The sequence below is a fragment of the Natator depressus genome, chromosome 20 (genome assembly GCF_965152275.1).
Source record: "Natator depressus isolate rNatDep1 chromosome 20, rNatDep2.hap1, whole genome shotgun sequence".
NCBI classification, from domain to species: domain Eukaryota; kingdom Metazoa; phylum Chordata; order Testudines; family Cheloniidae; genus Natator; species Natator depressus.
The window spans coordinates 705,913-727,949 of NC_134253.1; the positions used below are offsets into that span (position 1 = coordinate 705,913).

At 44.4% G+C, this 22,037-nt stretch overlaps 1 pseudogene; it reads right to left on the reverse strand.

Moving 5' to 3' along the window:
* Nucleotides 1-6,060: 6,060 nt before the first annotated feature.
* LOC141975237 (thiol S-methyltransferase TMT1A pseudogene) lies at nucleotides 6,061-6,609 on the reverse strand (annotated as a pseudogene).
* Nucleotides 6,610-22,037: the final 15,428 nt, after the last annotated feature.

The window sequence follows — 22,037 nt, forward strand, 5'->3', positions numbered from 1 at the left end:
GAGTGGTGTGTCCATTCTGGGGGCCGTGCTTTGGGAAAGATGTGGACAAATTGGAGAGAGTCCAGAGGAGAGCAACAAAAATGATAAAAGGTTAGAAAACCTAACCTGACCTATGAGAAGAGCTTAAAAAAGCTTGGCATATTTAGTTTGGAAAAAAGAAGATTGAGGGGGGATCTGATAAATCTACAAATATGTAAGGGCTTCTATAAAGAACATTGTTCTCTGTGTCCATTGAAGGTCGGACAAGTAATGGGCTTAATCTGCAGCAAGGGTGATGTAGGTTAGAGATTAAGAAAAAGTTTCTAACTATAAGGGTAGTAAAGCTCTGGAACAGACTTCCAAGAGAGGTTGTGGAATCCCCATCATTGGAAATTTTTAAAATCAAGTTGGACAAACACCTGCCAGGGATGGTCTAGGTTTTCTTGGTCCTGTCACCGCACAGGGGGCTGGACTTTGACTTCTTAATGTCCCTTCGAGCCCTACATTTCTATGATTCTATGCAGAGGTGACACATAACTGTTGATAGGGTGTGTGTGTGTGTGTGTGGAAACATATTTTGAACCCACTCCCCCCAAATATATATATGAACCTTGACAGAAATTTGCAGGGAGGGGGTGTGACCCCATATGTTCCCCACCCCCCATGCATCGCCTCTGATTCTATGAATACACCAATCCTCCTAGCCCCTCACATATGCTAGGTATCCTCATTTTATAGAGGGAGTGGAAGGCACTGTTTGATTAAATGACTGTTCCAAGGGCATATATGAAGTGTTGTTATAGCCATGTCAGTCCCAGGATATTAGCGAGACAATGTGGGTGAGGTACTATCTTTTATTGGACCAACATCTGTTGGTGAGAGAGAGAGAGAGAGAAGCTTTCAAGCTACACAGAGCTCTTCAGGTATACAAAATGTACTCAGAATGTCACAGATAAATACAAGGTGGAATGGATTATTTAGCATAAGTGAATCAATCAATTAATTGATAGCATAAGTCAATCAATTAACACTTATGTCAAGGTACCATTCATGGTGAAGTGGCCTGTTAACACTTCTCCAGTCATGGGGGAGGTGGGACAGGCTGGTGGAGAGGTTTAAGTGGGTTACAGATCGTTGTAATGAGCCATAAATCCAGTGTCTCTGTTCAGTCCATGCTTCTTAGTATCTAGCAAAGTTATGAATTTAAGCTCTGTTGCGTGTCTGAGTTAATGATGACTCATGATTGTCGAATAACAGGCTCAATTGGAATTATTTAATCAAAGATTTGTACCGCACTATACAGAAAGAATAAATAAATTACCATAATTTGTTGTAAGATCAAGAATTAGGTCTCTCTTCTTCACTGGAACTGGAGAGACGCGACAGTTTTCATTCCCCAACTAGGTTCCCACACCAGTGTTATTACAGAGGGTTTTGAAACAAAGAAAGCTCTCTTTGCCGGAAGAAACATACGTTCTGATGTCATTTCTGTACATTCTCAGTGTACTGATGTATGTGTGAAGGCATGATTATTTACAGCTGAGAGGATTAAAAATTCTTCAAGATAATATATTTCAGTGGGTCTTCCTTACCCCATAATCATTCTGCCCTGTTGACTGCCCAACAGAAAACATCTGTTATAACAATAATCTCTTATCAGTTTCCCAGCTACATATATGTGCATGTGAATATTATATTTATATATTAAGGGGATGGTTTCCCAGATTATCTGGAGTTTTATAGACATGAAGATGCTATAGATTAATTCCTGAATAGGGTTACTTATTGGACAAGGACCACTGTTCTGGGCCTTAGAATTCAACATATTCTTTTTTAATATAGCAATTCTAAAGAATAGTTAATATATAAATGAATCATAAATACAGAAAAAAGGACTAAGGGTTACCATTTACTAACATACTAACAGCTCCCATGCATGTCTTTTGAAGGTGTTGTGCAGGCTTCCTTTGAGGAAAGAGACCGTGAGGTCAGATATAGGGCACGTCTTCACTGGCAACGCTAAAGCACTGCCGCGGCAGTGCTTTAACATGGCTTGTGTAGTCGCAGCATAGTACTGCGAGAGAGCTCTCCAAGCACTCTAATAAAATCACCGACACGAGAGGCATGGCTCCCAGCGCTGGTGCACTGTCTATATTGGCATGTTACAGGACTGACACTTGCAGCACTCAGGGGAGTGTTTTTTCACACCCCTGAGCGAGAAAGTTGCAGCGCTGTAAAGTGTCAGTGTATACAAGCCCATAGAGTGATTGCTTTGTGAAAAGTGTTTACCCACAGGTGATATGATGTGTTTTTATCTTTAATCATTTTTCTGTGTGAGTTCATTTGACAGCACTCAGCATGTCTGTATAAGGACTCGAAATTACACCCAGGAGTTCAAAGTGCTATTAGAAATCTGTTGGATTACAGCAATCTCTTCAGATATCTCTAGATTATATAACCTGTCCAGCCATGAAATTTTCTATAGCTTCACTGTTTCCAGCATCTGGCATGACTGTGGACAGGGGCCACTATGTATCATCTTGTTGCTCATTAGACTTTCTCTTCATGGTCCAGTGACCTTCTCTGCTCTTCTTGTTTTGTGTATTTAGGAATGTAAGTGTCCCATAGGATTGGTCACTTGTAGTTCATGCAGTTCAGCTGCTGGACTCCAAAACTGCCTTGTAACTGATGGGGAAACCACTTCTTTCTTTTTTTGCCATGAAGAGAGCTTTCTTTTTTACCCCTGCTGGTGACATGAACAGCTTTCAGTATTTCTGTAACTATCTCTTTAAATATATCATAGTCTTCTTTAGTTTTCCTGGTCAAGTCTCTTTCTATGTGTTGCAGCATTTCTTTCTTGTCCACTTCTCCATTTTCATAACCCTCAATGTCTGTTTCATGCCTAGTTTTTCTTGCTTTGCTGACATTAAATCGTTCACATTAGTCTCTCCCCTCTCCATTCCTCTGTATAAATTAGATGTGTCCATTCTCCCTGTGGAGAAAAATCAGATGTTCAGTTTGTGCCCCCATATTCCTCAACATCTCTCCTACCTTTAGGGTTAATGCAGGAGAGGTATCTAACCTTTCAAGAACACAGTTTTGGTATCAGCCATTCCTTGACAAATCATAACAATAGCAAGGAGTTTCAAAATGATGAGAGATAATGTGTTGATGTTCCCCCATAAATGAGTCTCAAATCAATGAAGTTCACCCTCACGGTGCCCCCTAGTGGGAAATGAAGAAAACAATACACATGATGCAGCAGTGCTGATTATTTCCCCCAACTTTATAAGCACATTTTGTATGTCTGTAGCATCACCATATAAAATGTACCCAAGGGAATCTAAAAGAAAACAGGGGAAAAAAACGGCAAAATCCACTTTTGGTCCTGACAGAAAGCTGTTTAGGCTAAGGAAGTTGCAGTACATTAGAGCAACATATTTGAGAATGCACTATATAAGCATTTGTCATGGGACGTGACATTAGTAATATGAAATATTTGACAGTGATTTTTCATAGAATCATAGAATATCAGGGTTGAAAGGGACCTCCGGAGGTCATCTAGTCCAACCCCCTGCTCAAAGCAGGACCGATCCCCAATTAAATCATCCCAGCCAGGGCTTTGTCAAGCCTGACCTTAAAAACTTCTAAGGAAGGAGATTCTACCACCTCCCTAGGTAACGCATTCCAGTGTTTCACCACCCTCCTAGTGAAAAAGTTTTTCCTAATATCCAACCTAAACCTCCCCCACTGCAACTTGAGACCATTACTCCTTGTCCTGTCCTCTTCTACCACTGAGAATAGTCTAGAACCATCCTCTCTGGAACCACCTCTCAGGTAGTTGAAAGCAGCTATCAAATCCCCCCTCATTCTTCTCTTCCGCAGACTAAACAATCCCAGTTCCCTCTGCCTCTCCTCATAACTCATGTGTTCCAGACCCCTAATCATTTTTGTTGCCCTTCGCTGGACTCTCTCCAATTTATCCACATCTTTCTTGTAGTGTGGGGCCCAAAACTGGACACAGTACTCCAGATGAGGCCTCACCAATGTCGAATAGAGGGGAACGATCACGTCCCTCGATCTGCTCGCTATGCTCCTACTTATACATCCCAAAATGCCATTGGCCTTCTTGGCAACAAGGGCACACTCCTGACTCATATCCAGCTTCTCGTCCACTGTCACCCCTAGGTCCTTTTCCGCAGAACTGCTGCCTAGCCATTCGGTCCCTAGTCTGTAGCTGTGCATTGGGTTCTTCCGTCCTAAGTGCAGGACCCTGCACTTATCCTTGTTGAACCTCATCAGATTTCTTTTGGCCCAATCCTCCAATTTGTCTAGGTCCCTCTGTATCCTATCCCTGCCCTCCAGCGTATTTACCACTCCTCCCAGTTTAGTATCATCCGCAAATTTGCTGAGAATGCAATCCACACCATCCTCCAGATCATTTATGAAGATATTGAACAAAACCGGCCCCAGGACCGACCCCTGGGGCACTCCACTTGACACCTGCTGCCAACTAGACATGGAGACATTGATCACTACCCGTTGAGCCCAACAATCTAGCCAACTTTCTACCCACCTTATAGTGCATTCATCCAGCCCATACTTCCTTAACTTGCTGACAAGAATACTGTGGGAGACCGTGTCCAAAGCTTTGCTAAAGTCAAGAAACAATACATCCACTGCTTTCCCTTCATCCACAGAACCAGTAATCTCATCATAGAAGGCGATTAGATTAGTCAGGCATGACCTTTTCTTGGTGAATCCATGCTGACTGTTCCTGATCACTTTGCTCTCATGTAAGTGCTTCAGGATTGATTCTTTGAGGACCTGCTCCATGATTTTTCCAGGGACTGAGGTGAGGCTGACTGGCCTGTAGTTCCCAGGATCCTCCTTCTTCCCTTTTTTAACCATCAGAGCAAAGCAGGCAATTATTATTCCATTTTTAAAGCTATGGAAACAGACACAGAAGTGAAGTGCCTTGCCTGAGATCACAAAGGTAGTCTGTGTCAGAGCTATCATGGGAACTCAGATGTTCTGTACTCCTGGGACCTGAAGTTGGTGGAAAGATTTCCTTTAATTTCAGTGGGCAATGAATCAGGCCTGTGCTCCGACCACATCTGTAAAAGAGACTGGCATCCTTGCTGATGGCCAAGGATTGGATATGCTAATTGGACTTGTGTTATGGATAAGGAAAAGACTTATATTCTCCGGGGCTGGCAATGCTGTAACTTTAAGTTCTCATCTTCTTCATGAAGGCCGGCACCCTTGTTACCATGAGCATCTGTAACCGTTGGTGAGTATATGTCACAGGTCCCCATTGGCTGGATCCCAGGCTAGAGAGTGTCAGCTGTAGTAGTTCATGCTGAATTTTATAATTACACACAAAAAGTTACGACTCCTTTAGTGCGGGTGATCTAGAGTTTGTGATGGAGACTTACAAAGTAGCACAAGTACATTATTCTTCATCTATTAGAATAAAATCGAATTAAACAGGGATGTGCAAACCTCAGGCAGGATGATATTTTCTCCCCTGAAGGCAATGGCTTCCTTTTTGATGATGGTTTTGGAGCCAAAACACTGGTCAGGTGATCAGGAGATGTGGTTCCAGTGTTTTGACTCTGCATCATTTGGGGCATTTTGGTCCACATTGTAACAGGCAAAGGCTTAAACCTGTAAAAGTGACTAGTGATCTCTTTTGTATGTGTGTGTGTGTCTGGTTTTGGCTGCTTAGTCTGAGGCTCCTTAAAGGAGCCTGGTTTTTGCAGACAGCAATGAGCAGCCATCATTCTGAAAATTGGGCCATTTAAGGTGTCTTAAGTTGGGCAACCAAAAACTGAAGCACCTAAAATCACTAGTCACTTCTAAAATTTTTGGTCAGAACCATTCCCATGAATTTCAAAGGGCAGTTTTAAGTTATCATTGTCTGTTTATTTTGGGCCAGATTTCCAAAGGAGCTGAACTCTCCCATGTTCTGAATGAAGCTGCCAAGTGCTGAGCTCTTCTGGAAAAGCTGGCCCTTAAATGCAAGATTTTTGGCCATTTTAGATTAATTATCATCCCCCTAAAATAAACCGCAAGGAATTAAAGTAACTTTTCAAGGTTGAATGGTGAGGAACTGAGAATATTCCCCTCCTCATAGCCTATCTCCAAGAAGACATTGACTGGCTTGAGTATTAGTAAAACTTCTTTCAGCACCTTCACTACACAGGCACTGAGGACAGCACCAGGATGCAGACCACTACAACTGCAGAGCCATCAGCTACATGGCACAGGTCACTGAAAAGTGCTTAAACCTAAGGTGCCAATTCTCAGCAATACTTCTGATAAGAAACTTCTCAAAGTTGGGGTTGGGGTCAGTGCAGGTCACTGCTGGTGAGCAGGTAGAACTGGAGGTTGGCTCCAGTACCACAGCCAATCTCCAGCAGCGCCAGCTCCCCTGAGGGACCTGCCAACTCCTGCAGGCTACTGAAGAGCTCCCATTTCTTGTGGGCCATTTGTGGCTGGTCTTTGCATGAAGCAGATTAATTTTTTTTTGCATATTGGGTTCCACAAGCCCAGGTAAGACAATAAGTATATGGGCCACCTGAGGACTTGGATACATGCGCCGAGGAGAAAGCTTGTGGCCCCCATCAGCTTGCACTGCAGGAGTTGCTCATGTTAGAATGATCCCAATGATGAGGCAGGTTTCTGCTGAGTGCTGTCATCATAAACTTCTTAAGGTGTCAAAATCTAGTAACGCTCAGCCCCTATGCAGAAATGTGAGCAACTGTGATCTCCTTTGCCCTGGTGAACCTCCATTCAGCTCCAGCAAGGATTTCCCATGTAGAACTATACTCCTTAGTTGATCTCCTGGTCATGCAAACCTGACCTCCAGTCATTTTCAGTGGGCATCATTAACTGCTGATGACTTTTTTGAAAAGGTTCTTGATGCTAAAGAAATTCAACTGTGTAGTATATTGATGCCCCTGCTCTATGGCCATGCATGCAGGGACGGCCAGGAATGATCTTCCGGGGCTATATTTGCCTCTAGAGAAGGTGGGCAGCAGTTTGGCCCACTATATAGGGCACTGGTCTGGGACTCAAATCTCTTCCTGCTATGTGACCTTTAGCAAATCACTTCTCCTTCCATGCTTTGTCTCTTTAGATTCTTAGTGGCAGGAACGGTATCTAACTAGAGGAGTGTTCCCCAGTGATTACGAAGGAGCCCTTTAGGCCCTACCATAATACAAATATAAAATATGAGTAATGACAGGGTCATGTGAAGGAGTCTGCAGTGCTACTGTCAACATTACACTTATTCTGGGTATAGAGAGAGGACTTGTATTCCAGTGGTACCTGGAGCCCCCAGCTGACTTCAGGACCCTATTGTTCTGGGTTCTGTACGTACATATAGTGAAGGACCGTACCTGCCCTTACAATTTAAGTAGACACGACAGAGAAAGGGTGGGAGAAAGGAAGAGCAACTATCCCAGTTTTCGCAAAAAGAAAAGGAGTACTTGTGGTACCTTAGAGACTAACAAATTTATTTGAGCATAAACTTTCGTGAGCTACAGCTCACTTCATCAGATGCTCACGAAAGCTTATGCTCAAATAAATTTGTTAGTCTCTAAGGTGCCACAAGTACTCCTTTTCTTTTTGCAAATACAGACTAACACGCTGCTACTCTGAAACCTATCCCAGTTTTGCAGATGTGGAACGTGGCTAGCTCAGAGTCACACACGGAGTCTGTGACTCAGCCAGGAACTGAACCCAGATCTCCTGAATCCCAGCCCAGATCATTAACCACATGAAACTCACAAATCATTGTGAATAGTGTGATTTTTTTTTAAAAAAAAGATCAAATATAAATACCATAAATGGCTGAATGCTGCAAAACTTTCCTATGAGAAATCACTTGATGATTATTTTTTTAAATGTATTTACTTTTGCCCATACTGATGTCCCTTTTTCTGTTCAGCTCCTGCAAATGTTAGCTTTGTTCATATGAATCTAAATGGACATGGGCACTGGTTATTCCTACAGTACCATAGACATAGGGTATAAATGACATGTCCCTGCCTACAGGAAATTATAAACTAAATTAGACTTAACTCCACATAAGAGGACAAAGGGTATGGGGAAGGGAAATGAGGGTTATAACAATGAGATCAGAAGAAATGTTTGTTAGGGGTATTGCACATATTTGTTTGCACTGCCCAGCTGTGTGTTCCTTAAAGAGGTGATGCATCGTCAGCCAGTTATTACACCAGATCAATAATTACAGCATTAGCTTTTTTCTGTTTCCTATGTAATTTTACCAGGGTAGTTTTTTCCCAACCTCTGTGATAACAGGTAGACCATACAAAACCTAGACTGATACTGTGTGCCTGATGTCAGAGCTGGCAAGTGCATATGAAGTGACTGGCCTTGTCTGGAGTCAGAGCTGAGCTGGGCTGGACAGTGAATTAATCAATCCTGCTGCTGTGAGGTCACACAGGATTTAGCATAACTAATTCTTGATGTACCCTAACTCCGGTTCCTCAAGGCCTCTCTGATCAGGCAGCATCTAGCTCCCAATTATCTGCTGGCCAGATGATAGACTTACTGCCAAAAGTTGTCCCAGTGGCTACAATCTGCAGCCACAAGCTCCAAGAAAGAGAGAGGCACCACCCTAGGAAATAATTGGATTTGTACCAGACATGCTAGTTCATCGCTGGGTGCTTTTACCACCCAGTGCAACATGCAGCGGTAAGAGGGCTCCATAATCCCGCCAGCACAGAAGAGGGAAGTGCTGTCAGGGTTCTGAGAGGACCAGGTTCAGGAGGGAGCCAGAGGCTGTGTGAGATCAGGTGTAGCAGGTCATAGATGGAATGGAGAGCCTGAGAGCATGACAGTGACATGCCTTGTAGCTGCAGGGAGCCAGTACTAGCTGCAGCTGGAGCGCAGGAGGACTGTACAGAGTGGTGTCACTGGTATTTCATGCCCCTGGAATGATTGTGACTGTTAAAGCCAAGTGTGCTGTGAGAGCGTTTGCACTATTTATTTCTGGTAGCCCCCATACAAAGGAATCCTGTTACACAAAGGTGTGAGTAGTGTTTTGGGGACTATGAAGGGCTTAGTGCCTGAAGCACATACAGCCCTAGCCTCCGAGCTTGTGGTACACCCAGCACACGACCATACCCGCTGAGGACTGGTGTGCCAAGGCGTTGGCGCTCCACAGCCGTCGATGCATTCCTTTGCAACAGGGGCGGTTACAATGCCAAGCCATTTAGGGTCATGGACACTGCTGTCAATGCACAGAGGCTGTTTGTTCAGCATTAGGGTTTGATGGTTTAAACTTTGATTTTTGGAATTTTTAAAATTCTTTCTCTGGGAGCTGTTGCCTGATACTGAGCAGCAGGTTACACCCATTTTAATCAATATTTTGCTATCTTCATTCCCTCTTTATTTCAAATCCCACAAGAATTTAAGCTAGAGAGAGACCCAAGCTGCAAAAGGTCACACTTTCTCAACATCTGGGCATTTCCCATTTAGGGTTTTAGTTTGGGTGACTGCTTATTTAAAATGAGTGTGATGGTGTATACTTCTGCACTGAAGCATCTAAATTCTAGGGGCCAAATCTCCCCTTATGTTACAATAGGGCAGCCCCACAGAAGTCAGCAGTATAACATGATGGCAGATTTAGTTCATGTGTCTGTTTCAAAGCAAGATAAATGAGCCGTCATGTGTAATACTCTGTGTCCCAGTGGCTTGTCTGCTCAGCACATAGATTTCCTAAAGCTGCAGCCAGAGGACAAGGATTCAAAATCCTGAGGAGAGGACACTTCTGCAAGGTGCATATTTTTAAAAATAGTAATATAAAAGGGTATTTCAGGTTGTCGTCTCAGCAGGTACTTTCCATAGACACAATCCTGTTGTTGAGGATTTACACAAATCAAAAAATCTTAAGGTTTAGGCTAACAACTCAAATAATCAGAGTAAAACGTTCTTTAATAGAGATGGGTAACTTGGATCAATTGCTATTACTCTCACTTTGTTTCAGGTTCACTTATTTGATTGGGAAATGCAATTCTGCACCCGGAGGTGTATGGTAGTGATGGCCCCAGTACAAGACCCTGAGGTAGATCATAGTCCATGTGATGAACTTCTGGGGCTTGGTTTCAGAAGTTCTTAGCACCCAGCAGCTTTCAGTGGGCGGCAACTTGAAAACTCCATTGCTCGTAGCTCACACTGATAGGTGATGAACTCTGAGCCCCTAGTTTCCCTAAACTTCACAGCTGCTTTTCTGCTTGAGAACTTCTGGATGGTGGATTTATTTTCTCAGAAGTAATAAATTATTGTTGATTTCAAAGGGAACGTTAGCCATCACATAAGTAAAAAGATTTTTCATTTGGGTAAAGTGTCTTTCTCATCTTGTGAAGAAAACATAATCCTCATGGATAGAGCAGGAAGTGAAAACATTTCCTCATTTCTCTTCCAAAATCCTCACTGGCCTGAGCCTTTCTGTCACGGCTCTCTCTGCTTTCCGCACAGTGCAAACCCCAATGACTGCCAAGGCATTTGCATCCTAGTGTATGTTCTTTCCTGAGGTTACCACGAAGCACTCAAATTGGAGGAGCTGATTTGCAGCAATGCCCATGAGGGCGAGCTTCTCAAAGTTGGGATAAGAGTGGATGTGTGTTTCTGCAGCTTGGTGAGGAGAACTGGAAGTTGGCGCCAGCATCGTATCTGATATCCACCACTGCTGGGTCACAGGAAGGGCCAGTGAACTCCTGCTAGGGGTTGAAGAGCTCTGTTTTTTGTCAGACATTTCTTCTTCTGTGATGGAGTACACTTATACACAGAACATCTTGAATACGCTCCAGGGAGATGGGCAACTCTTCTGAGAGGTATTAACAAAGCCATCATCAGCATGGAGCATAGGAATGCTCACCAGCAACATGGCTAGCTGTAGAACTCTCCTAGGGACAAGATTGGTTTTGCTCACTGCTGTTGTCCTCATAATTTTTTTTATCAAGTTAGCTAAAGTCAGGTAGAAAACTTAATGAGCTTTGGCACAGAAAAAAATGCAAGGTGACCACTTTTATCCTGATACTGGCATCAGAACTCTGCCTCTGCACTGGCCCCTTGGTTACATATCGCAGTGTAACCTGCGCCACCTCCTAAACTAAGACTGTGATTCCTGTAATCCCTAAAGCTGCATGCGCCATTCTAAGAAGAGGATATTTCCAGCTAGAGAATTTAATGTTAAGGTTTCCTGATATTCTGGGGAACTCACCTCCTCAGTGTAGACATGTGCTAGCTCAAGTTATCTACACTTAAGTCAACTCCTCTTAAGTTAGCCTTGCTCAAATGAGAGTCTCTGCACTGTGAAATAACACTCAAGCAACACATAGCGGTTGTGTTAGCAGATGATGAGTTGTGCTAAATCGGGCTGTAGCCTGTACCCCCTCATTGACCAGCCAACTCAAGGGAAAGCATCACTACACTCAGATTAAGGGTTTTTGCATATGGACAAGACTCAGGTTATAACTAGAGTTAACTTTGCAGTGGGGACAAGCTCTTAACACCTTTCAGAAACAGGCTTAGACCTTGCGCTTATGTCTTCAGTGCCAAAAAGAGGTGAGGCTTTATAGTGAGATAGCAAACATGTGTTAGCTATCTCACTGTAAAATCCTAGTGGAGACAAGGCTCAGGTAAATTTTACCGTAATGTAACAAAATGACGTCAATCTCAGAGGCAGGTTGTATTGTTGATCGTGCCTAGGTACATCACAATAAAAACTACTTGTGCCTTATCTTCAGTAGGATTTAACGAATGCCCATTAACTGTCTTGATGTTCAAAAAAAAAAAATTGTCAGTGAAGACGTAACCTCTTGTCATTGGATTCATGGCTATAGCAGTGCTACCGTGTTCAGGCCCTCAGCAGTGTTCATGATACTCAGATACCATAGTATCTGGGGGGAGCAGGAGGGATATCTCAGTGGCCTGCTAAACCCAGAGTTGTAAGTTCAATCCTTGAGGGGGCCATTTAGGGATCTGGGGCAAAAATTGGGGATTGTTCCTGCTTTGATTGAGCAGGGGGTTGGACTAGATGACCTCCTGAGGTCCCTTCCAACCCTGATATTCTATGATTCTAATAGGGGCACCATAAATACTGGAATGGAATGGTTGAAACAAGGTGATGTCCCTTTGACAGTGAAGGAAGGAATAAAAGTTTATCAATGTCTGGAAACAACCAGGTCTCCCAATACAGTAGTATCTGTAGTGTAGAAAGCAATCTCTAAGTCAATTTGGCCTGCATGGCATGGTCTATTATTCAGGCATTCACCTTTGATTGTGTGCATCTGGGGGAATAATTTTGAGCCTTTTTTGGGATGGACAGTCAATTTAGCTTAACATAATAAGCTGACTATTGTCTCTTATCTTTGTACTGGCATTGGGAGTTTGTTGGATCAGCATATAAAAAAAAAAATCCTCACGTCTGGACAAAGCACTGTCCTTGCAGCTTTTCGTCAGCAAACAGTCCTGCATTTCCAGGCAAATGGGGAATATTAGTGGATTTCAACGTTTTCAGACTGTGACCCCATATTACAACCAAAAAAGGTTTCAGAACCCTTCCCCGCACCGCCATTCCTATCCAATAAAGAAAGGGAGGGAGATTGTAACCCTAAGTTTGAGAACTCATGGACCCTATTATTATTATTTGATGATCAAAGAGGACTTTTCTCCATCTCTAAATTTGGTCCACTGAATAGGGTCATGGGAGCTGGGAGTCCTGGGTTCTATTCCCAGCTCTGTCACTGCCTCCCTGAATTTTGAGTGAGAATTTTGAGTGAGTCAATTCTCTGCCTCAGTTTCTCCATCTGTAACATGAAAATAATGATACTGACCTATCTCTGCTGAGCATTTTTAACACATTCTCTTCATGTGTCTATCTTAAGTATTTTATTACTTACAGCAACGTGGCATTGTAATGTTGTCTTAAGTATCATATTTTGACTAGGTTTGGCAGCCTTCCTTAAAAACGATTCTTGACCCCTGTTACAGAACACTGTGTAACCTCTGAATAGTTAAGCACTTCTAAAGCACTGTAATTTACCACCAGCATTGCTGAGCTGAGTAAACTGCTGTGCTGGCTATACCATTGTGCCAGAGTTAAAAGATTTGCATAAATATCTCTGGTGTACAGTGCTCGTGGCTTCCGTTTTCAGGCAGAGAGCCCTCATTACTTGAAAGGCATGTGGTAAACTTGCTAACTTTAATATTTTCTGAAGATCATTTATAGTTCGCTTTTCTTGAGGAAACTAGATTCTGGGATGTATAAAAGCTCTCTCAGGCTTTACTGAATTCACTTTCTTTAATCTATTATTTATGTGTATGTGCAGCCTACGTTCTCTTCCACTAACCTGCTTGCTTGCTTATTTATGTATTTAAATATTTATTTATTCTACAACTGGCTACAAGTGGCTGTCCTTGTTTGTGATTACACCTGCAGTGGTGCTGGTGATCCATTTACTATGTTGCTGGGATTTTATGTGAGAAGTGAGGTGGCTGGTGTAATATGTAGACAGCAGAATGATCAGCCGCAGCCAAGTGTCTTAACAGCAGAGAAACAGGCACTACAAATACTTGGATTTTATTCTTCCCTTGATGCTTGCCTATAACCCTCACAATAATCCTAATGGGAGCTTCACACTTTCAGCAAGAGGAAACACTCTGCCCCTTGATTAATTAGATACTCAAAAAGGGAATGAGAGAAAATCTGTAGCAGCTGGCATGGTTACAAATCTACCAGAGTGATTTTTCCCCATGCGATGGAGGGATTTCTTTTTTTTTTTTTTTAATCATCACCCAGGAAGGGTGCGAGGTTGATGTCACTGGAGACAGACGTCTCCCTACCCATGGAGCAGGCAAGGAGGGCAGGTCAGGCGGGTTACCATAACCCCCCTGAGTTATTATCTGTGTTGAGGTAGCACCTAGGTGCCCCAGACATGGACCAGAACCCCACTGTGCTAGATGCTGTACAAACACAACACAAAAAGATGGGCTCTGCACAAAAGAGCTTCCAGTCTAACTATAAGCCAGGGGGAAAGTGCAGACAGACAGACAGATGGGGGTGCACAAGGAAACAGAGACCATGCTGGTCAGCATGGTAGACTGCAGTCTCAGCACACCAGCTGCCTAGCTCCTGTAAAGTGTTTTGTAGGCATCATGACAAAGGACAGTTTTCAGAAGGAATTTGAGGGAGGACAATTGAGTAGCTTTGTGTGTGTTAATGGGGAGCTTCTCCCAAGTGTGAGGGGCAGCATGGGAGAAAGCATGAAGGTGTTTGCTTAAAATGTTGCCTGTTGGGCTTTGCAGATGCTTAACCTGGCAGACAAAAGAAACGGGATGGGGGTTTAGCATGGAACTGTGCTTAGTCTGGGCAGCTGACCTAACTCCACAAGAGCAGAGGTGTTTATGAGGATGCAGTGAGCCATAAAGGAATGAAGTTCAGTGTTCTGGGCATGCTCTCGCATAGTTGTAGCACCTGCCTATCTGTGCCAAGGGGGAGGGTTCTCCTTTCTATGCACCTGGTGGGGGAAGCATGCTGCTCACATGCTGCCACTATCTAGGCTGCATCTCCTCTGCTGGGCCCACCTGTCTTCCCCAGAACAGCTCCTCGAAAACTTCAATAAATCTCGCTGCCATCTGTCCCTTGTCCATGCTGAATTGGCAATTTTGGGAAGAACATCTCATAAATCCACCTTTGCCATCTTGGATCTTACTGTGCTTTTCAAGATGTTCCCTTTTTAAATCCCTCCCCACTGTGCATGCACCCAACCCCCATCCAAAACAAAAATTCTAGCTTTCTTTCTAATAGCGCTGTAGCTCTTTCTTCTGTCCCTTTATAGTGGAGTGGGAAAAAAGCTGGTGTTACGTGATCAGTATTATAATGAATTGGCTAGTTGTGTGGGTAGAATCAGCGTTGCTCAGCTATGAGTCATAGGCCCTATACTGCTGTCAGGTAATGGTGATTCTTCATAAGCTTGAGTGGCAGGAGTCTGTGATTTGGTAGCAAGAAGATCCAAATTCTGTCTTTACTCTGTATGAAGCTCCAAGTAGTCATTGCATGTATCTTGTTGTTTATATTACAGTAGGTCCTAGAAGCCTTGTTCTAAGCTCAGGGCCCCATTGTGCGGGGCTCAGCACAGACACATAGTGAGAGACTGTCCCTGCCACGAAGAAGTTATAGTCATAATAGACAAGACAGATAAAGGGTGGGAGGGGGAATAGAGGCACAGCGAGTGAAGCAACTTGCCCAAATTCACACAGCAAGTCAATAACAGAGCTGGGAACAGAATCCAGGACTTCCAACTCTCCATTCAATGCTCTATCCCAGGGGCGGGCAAACTTTTTGGCCTGAGGGCCGCATCAGGTTTTGGAAATTGTATGGAGGGCCGGTTAGGGGAGGGTGTCATGGCTCGGCCCCACCTCCTATCCGCCCCCTCCCCAGGACTCCTGCCCCATCCAACCCCCCCATTCCCTGAGGCCCCCCCGGGACCCTTGCCCCATTCACACTCCCCCGCTCCCTGTCCCCTGACCGCCCCCAGACTCCTGCCCCTAACTGCCCCGCCGCCGCCCCATTAAACCCCTCCTCCCTGACTGCCCCTCCGGGACCCCTGCCCCATCCAACCACCCCTTCTCCCTGTCCCCTGACTGCCCCCGGAACCCCTGTCCCTGACTGCCCCCTGCCACCCCACCCAACCCCCCCTCCTTCCTGACTGCCCCCCCCAGGACCCCTGCCCCCATTCAACCCCCTGTTCCCACCCCGACCCCTATTCACACCCCCGCCCTCTGACCACCACCCCGAACTCCCCTGCCCTCTGTCCAACCCCCCTCTACTCCATGCCCCCTGACCACGCTGCCTGGAGCACCAGTGGCTGGTGATGCTAGAGCCGGGCCACGCCACCGCGCAGCACAGAGCACCGAGTCAGGCCGGGCTCTGCAGCTGCGCTGCCCCAGGAGCTCACAGCCCCGCTGCCCAGAGCATTGTGCTGGCAGCCAGCTGAGGTTGCAGGGAACGGGGGACAGCTTCCCTGGCCAGGAGCTCAGGGGCCAGGCAGGAGGGTCCTGCGGGCCACAGTTTGCCCACCTCTGCTGTATCCCTTAGTCCATGTTTTCTCTCATTCAGTTGGATTGCAAATTCTCTGGGGCAGGGATTGATTCCTGGATGATGATGATGATGATGATTTATTATTTTAGGTTAAAGCAGGGGTCGGCAACCTTTCAGAAGTGGTGTGCCGAGTCTTCATTTATACACTCTAATTTAAGGTTTCGCGTGCCAGTAATACATTTTAACGTTTTTAGAAGGTCTCTTTCTATAAGTTCTATAATATATAACTAAACTATTGTTGTATGTAAAGTAAATAAGGTTTTTAAAATGTTTAAGAAGCTTCATTTAAAATTAAATTAAAATGCAGAGCCCCCCGGACTGGTGGCCAGGATCCAGGCAGTGTGAGTGCCACTGAAAATCAGCTTGCGTGCCGCCTTTGACACACGTGCCATAGGTTGCCTACCCCTGGGTTAAAGGAAAACAAAACAAAAAAGGAACTAAAGTAAAATCTTCATGAGAGAGAGCACAGTGAATGTGTTCCCTGCATAACAGCCTGTATCGAACAGAATGCAACATAGCAGCTATTTCCTGTTGACTAGAAATTTAGAGATGGAGTACCCAGAAATCAGAATCCTAATGAAAGCTTCTTTGCAGGAAGAGGGTTGGTACTGAGGAGGAATATGAAGTAGGAGAGAGAAATGGTGTGGCATCCGTGGTCGAGGAGGGAAACACTAGGGATAGATGAAGTTTTTATGCAGAATTAGTTAAGTACACCATGTGGGATAAACTAACAACTTTCATTGAACATGTTCTTTTATTATTTCTATTACATTAGTTCTACAGGCAGAAACTGAGATTAGGGTCCCATTGTGCTGGGCACTGCCCATGCACATATTAAGAGGTGGTCCCTGCCCTGAGGAGCTTTCAATCTAAATAGAGAGACAAAGGGTGGCAGAGGGAAAGAGAAGCACAAAGAGGCAAATTTACTTGTCCAAGGTCACACAGCAGAGCTAGAAATAGAGCCCAAATCTCCTGCTTCCCAGGCCAGTGTTTTTGTCCTCTCCATATAACATTTCCTCTCCATATAACATGCTGCCTGACCACTGTCTCAGGCATGGTGAACTGTGCCAGGCCATCAGATCCCTCCATCCATCTGACAGGAATTCATGAATGCATTTTAATCTCATACTGCCTTATAAAAGTGAATTCACTCTTCTTGTTTCCTGCCCCAACCCTTGCTGGAGGACCTTGTAAAAGGCTCTCTTGGGAGTCCCATCAATGCTCAGTCTGATCTGCTGACAATGGCTGCTTTTGAGCTTCTTGAGGATTGTGCTTGGACTCAGGAGCAATAAGTCAACCCCTGGTTGAAATCTGACCTGCTGGTGCTACTATTTCTGGCATTGCTACTAGCCCGTAGATAGAGACATGTCCCAGACATTACATTGCTACCTGAAAGAAAGGCCACTTGTCTCCATTTCACTACTTTAAAATAATTTTCAATGAGTTAGACTTTTCAACACAACTTTTGTATTGCAGCAGCACCTACAGGTGCCAGCTGAGTTCATGACCCCGTTGTGCTCGGTGCTGCACAGAAATGTGGTGAGAGATAATCCATGTCCTTAAGAACTATAGTCTATATAGACCAACAAAGGGTGGGAGGAAAAAAAATTAAAATCAAACTTTCTGAATAGGTATGATGTGCTGTTACTTGTAACATCTAAGATTCCAACAACTGAAAGAGATTGGGGGAGGTGATAATTTATTTCTTTTTCAGTTTATTTATTGTGTGATTTGCTAGCTAACAACAACAAAAAAGGCTCCATTGGTGATGACCGCTGTACTTACAAATAAATTTCCACCTCTCTCCTGTTAACACAAGTTAATGTTCTTGAGATGGACATTACTGTGTGGTGAAGTAGTTCTCTGTATGACAGCTTGGTGTGCCTGTGAAACTGGTGTGCTTGGAAACTGGGCTTCATTGGCAAGGCATGTCCATAAATAATATATTGGGTTTGAAATTGGGTTGTGGAATCTATTTTGAAGATGCACTGAATTATACATAGACAAATAAATTCCATAACTCTTAGAATCCTGGGGAGTGAAAGCTTGTCCTTGGATTACAGCATATACTATGCTTTATACCTTTCTTCCAAGGATCTGGGTGTCTTGTAAACACTGAGCTGCCTTAGGTCTGTGAAGAGGGAAGGTTTGTGTCAGTTTTATAACTGGGCAAAGTGAGTCACAGAGAAGCTCAGTGACCGAGTCAAAATCTCATTGGCCATGTTGGGAGTAGAAGCATACAAATCCCAAATCTATTGATCCCACTCTTCTCATTTGAGGCAAACCTAAGATTGAGAAGTTGGCACTAAGATGACAGGCCACTGAGAACAGGCACAGACCTACCAGAGGACTTGGGGTCAAATCCTGCCAAGTGCTGAGAACCTCCTGATTGGGGCTGAGTCCCTTCAACTCACAATGAAGTCAGTGGGTGCTCAACACCTTAGAGGTTTAAGGTGAAATCCTAGCCCTACTAAGTCATGGGAATTTTGCCAGTCTTCAGTAGAGCCAGGATTTCACTTTTGATCCTTTAGCCATGAGGTACCTGAACTTGGGGACCTCCTTCAAAAGGGGACTTGGGTGCCAAGGCCCTGACCCTGCAAATGCCCATGCTTACCTTCACTCACGTGAGTAGTCCTATGGAATTCAATGATAAGCAGCTGAGTGTTTGCAGGACAGGGCCTGAGGGTGCTTGGCAGTGGCAGCTGGCAGTATTTATTAGCGCTGGTGAAAGGTGTCTTTCACACACTGGGAGCTCTCCTTTGATTCATTACTTTTATAATACAGTTGTCAGTGTTTATTTTTCTCTCTCTAAACTGGCTGTGATTCAGAGAGGTATCATGTCTGAGAAACAAAGCCATTCTGGTATCTTTTAGAGCAGTGGTTCTCAACTGTGGTCCACCTCTTGTTCAGGGAAAGCCCCTGGTGCACCGGGCCAGTTTGTTTACCTGCCGCGTCCACAGGTTCGGCCGATCGCGGCTCCCACTGGCTGCGGTTCGCCACTCAAGGCCAATGGGGGCTGCGGGAAGGGTGGCCGGCACATCCCTCGGCCCGCGCCACTTCCTGCAGCCCCCATTGGCCGGGCACAGCGAACCGCAGCCAGTGGGAGCCGCGATCGGCCGAACCAGCAGATGCGGCAGGTAAACAAACCGGCCCGGTGCACCAGGGGCTTTCCCTGAGCAAGTGGTGGACCACAGTTGAGAACCACTGTTTTGGAGAAACCCCTCCTCTTCTGCTACCCCACCTCACATTTATTCCTGTGCATTGTGGAGCTTTTAAAAACAGGCCTTCAAAAAACAGTTTAGCGCCTGTGTCTCCATTTAATTTAATTTTATACCTATTAGGGTTGGGTTTAGAGGTGCTCAGGAATTTTTCAGTGAAATGCATTTTCTGTTGGAAAATACTAATTTGTCAAAACAGAAACTGTGGGAAAGGGCCAATTTTGACAAATTTCCCATTTCAAAAAACTTCTAATTTTTTTTTGAAATCACCAAAAGATCCTGTTTCAACACTTTAAAAATATTTTTTTGTTCAAACTGACTTCATTTCAAAATTTGTTAATTTATAGTAAACAAACAATATATATCCAAAATGTTTTCAGATTTTAGGTTCGTGAAAATATTTGAGATTTTGACTTTTCATCTCAATTTGGGATGGGAATTTTTTTGGGTTGAAATCTTGAAAATTCTCATGGGTGGGAAAGCTGAGACCTTCCTGGGGGGGGCGCAGATTATCCCACATGCCTACTGTGGGGTTTCTTGCACCTTCCTGTGAAGCATCTAGTGCTAGTCTCTGAAATTCCAATGTACTTGAGGCAAAAGGGCTGGATTTTAAATTGGAATAATCTCCATGGCGTATGTGGGGTGGGTTGGGGATTTTAGCATCCAGGTCTATTCAGTTTTGGGTATCTCCACTGGGACCAACAATAGTATTGATTAGATCCAGTTGTCTTGACGGGTGGATGCTAGAAGTTATTCTTTGTGGATTGTGGTGGAATTGGGGGGAAAATGGCCAAGGTATTAGTGTGCCAAATTACTGTGGATATTTTGTGACACCATTTTAAGATTGTCATCAAGTTGCAGTTTGTAAAAATAATAAAAAAACAAAGAAAACTTTATGCTCTTCAGGGCAGAGATCATGTCTACTTCTCTCTGTGCAGTGCCTAGCACAACTGAGCCCGGCTCCTGACTGCATCTTCTGAGCACCGCCACTATAGAAGTCTTTAATAATAATAGTGAGTGGATTGGCTCTTTTCTTGAACAAAACAAAATGAATTTAGTACTTCTCCAGACCTGGTGGACAAATATAAATGTTAAGTAATACTAAAAATATCACAAAAACATCTTCCCCAACTGACCTTAATTGCCATCATCACTACTAGTTATGAGATTGCTCTATAGAAGAGAGATGTCTGTATATATGTAGCTAGTTAATAGACAGTGATACATATGGCACTTTATAAGTTAGTAGGTTCAAAGTTTAGTCTAATGGAAATCCAATAGGATTTAAGGTCAAAAGTCACGTAGTAGCTTTTGAAAATTTAACTCTTTAGTTTTAGAGAGTAACTTAAACAACAACCCAGACCTGACCTTTCTAAGGATATGTCTACACTACGAAATTAGGTAGATTTTATAGAAGTCGATTTTTAGAAATTGATTTTATACAGTTGATTGCGTATGTCCACACTAAGTGCATTAAGTCGGCGGAGTGCATCCTCACTACTGTGGCTAGCATTGACTTACGGAGCAGGCACTGTGGGTAGCTATCCCACAATTCCTGCAGTCTCTGCCACCCCTTGGAATTTTGGGTTAAGCTCCCAATGCCTGATGGGGCATAAACATTGTCGTGAGTGGTTTTGGGTACATGTCGTCAGTCACCCCTCCCTCAATGAAAGCAACGGCAGACAATCGTTTTGCGCCTTTTTTCCGTGCAGACGCCATACCACGGCAAGCATGGAGCCCACTCAGCTCAGCTCACCGTCACCACTGCTGTTGTGTCCTGGGTACTGCTATCAGTAGATGGTGCAGTACGACTGCTAACCATCATCATCCACCACTTCTGCTGCAACTCTGCTCTCCTGCTCTTGTAAATGAGCTCAGTCTCAATAGCAAATTTCTCCATGTTGTCATCATCCACCGCTTCCGCTGCAACTCTGCTCTCCTGGTGCCATGAATCCACCTCGCAGGTCCTCTCATCGTTCTGTATAAATATCTACTCTCATGGCATCCGTCGTCATCTACCGCATCCGCTGCAACTCTGCTCTCCTGCAAACGCTGTACCACAGCAAGCATGGAGTCCGCTCAGCTCACCACTGCTGTTGTGAGCATTGTAAACACCTTGCGCATTATCCTGGAGTATATGCAGAACCGGGCTAAGAGACGCCAGCATGAGGACGATTTTGATGAGGATGTGGACACAGATGTTCCTGAAAGCACGGGCTGTGGCAATTGGGAAATCGTGGTGGCAGTGGGGCTGGTTGACACAGTGGAACGCCAATTCTGGGCCCGGCAAACAAGCACAGACTGGTGGGACCGCATAGTGTTGCAGGTATGGGATGATGCACAGTGGCTGCAAAACTTTCGCATGCGTAAGGCCACTTTCCTGGAACACTGTGAGTTACTTTCCCCTGCCCAAGATGAGAGCTGACCTGACAGTTGAGAAGCGAGTGGCGATAGCCCTGTGGAAGCTTGCTAAGCCTGACTGCTACCGGTCAGTCAGGAATCAATTTGGAGTGGGCAAATCTACTGTGGGGGCTGCTGTCATCCAAGTAACCAGTGCAATCATTGGCATTCTGTTATTAAGGGTAGTGACTCTGGGAAATGTGCAGGTCATAGTCAATGGCTTTGCTGCAATGGGTTTCCTTAACTGTGATAGATGGAACACATATCCCTATCTTGGCACCGGACCACCTTGCCCACCAGTA